The following is a 718-nucleotide window of genomic DNA, read 5'->3' as shown; positions in this document are numbered from 1 at the left end:
TCGAGCGTCGAGGTGAGGCTCGATGAATTTATTTGGTAGCGGAAGCGGATATAAAACAGTGACCAAATCCAGGGTCGCACGAGACTGACTGGGACTCCTCTAAGTGTCGGACTCGCTATCGAACTCTTCATCCATGAAATCGCCTTCGTCAGCATCTGGCCAAATCAACAAGCCAGTGAGTACTTTGAAAGTACTCGCAAGACAGTTCGGACGTAAGATATAACAAATGCATGCATGGATGCGTCATGAATATATTCACCAATGTTCATTCAAAATTATCATAACAAGGTAAGTAAAAGGGAAACGGCGGTAGTCCGCCTGAAATCCCAACAGAACATAAACAATTTCCGATCGGGTGTCTGAAGCGACGCCTCGAAAGGTGAACAAATAAATATAAGGAAAAAGATGCCACAGTCGGGCGTCTTAGCGACACCACATAAAGGGCTTTAAAAGAAATACCTCAGTCGGACGTCGGGGCGACGTCACAGAAAGGGCTTTAAAAGAAATGCCACAGTCAGACGTCGGGGCGACATCACAGAAAGGGCTTTAAAAGAAATGCCACAGTCGGACGTCGGGGCGACATCACAGAAAGGGATTTAAAAGAAATGCCACAGTCGGACGTCGGGGCGACATCACAGAAAGGGCTTTAAAAGAAATGCCACAGTCGGACGTCGGGGCGACATCACAGAAAGGGCTTTAAAAGAAATGCCACAGTCGG

Source organism: Triticum aestivum, chromosome 2B (assembly GCF_018294505.1).
Source record: "Triticum aestivum cultivar Chinese Spring chromosome 2B, IWGSC CS RefSeq v2.1, whole genome shotgun sequence".
In the NCBI taxonomy this organism is placed as follows: Eukaryota; Viridiplantae; Streptophyta; class Magnoliopsida; order Poales; family Poaceae; genus Triticum; species Triticum aestivum.
This window is presented reverse-complemented; position numbering follows the sequence as displayed.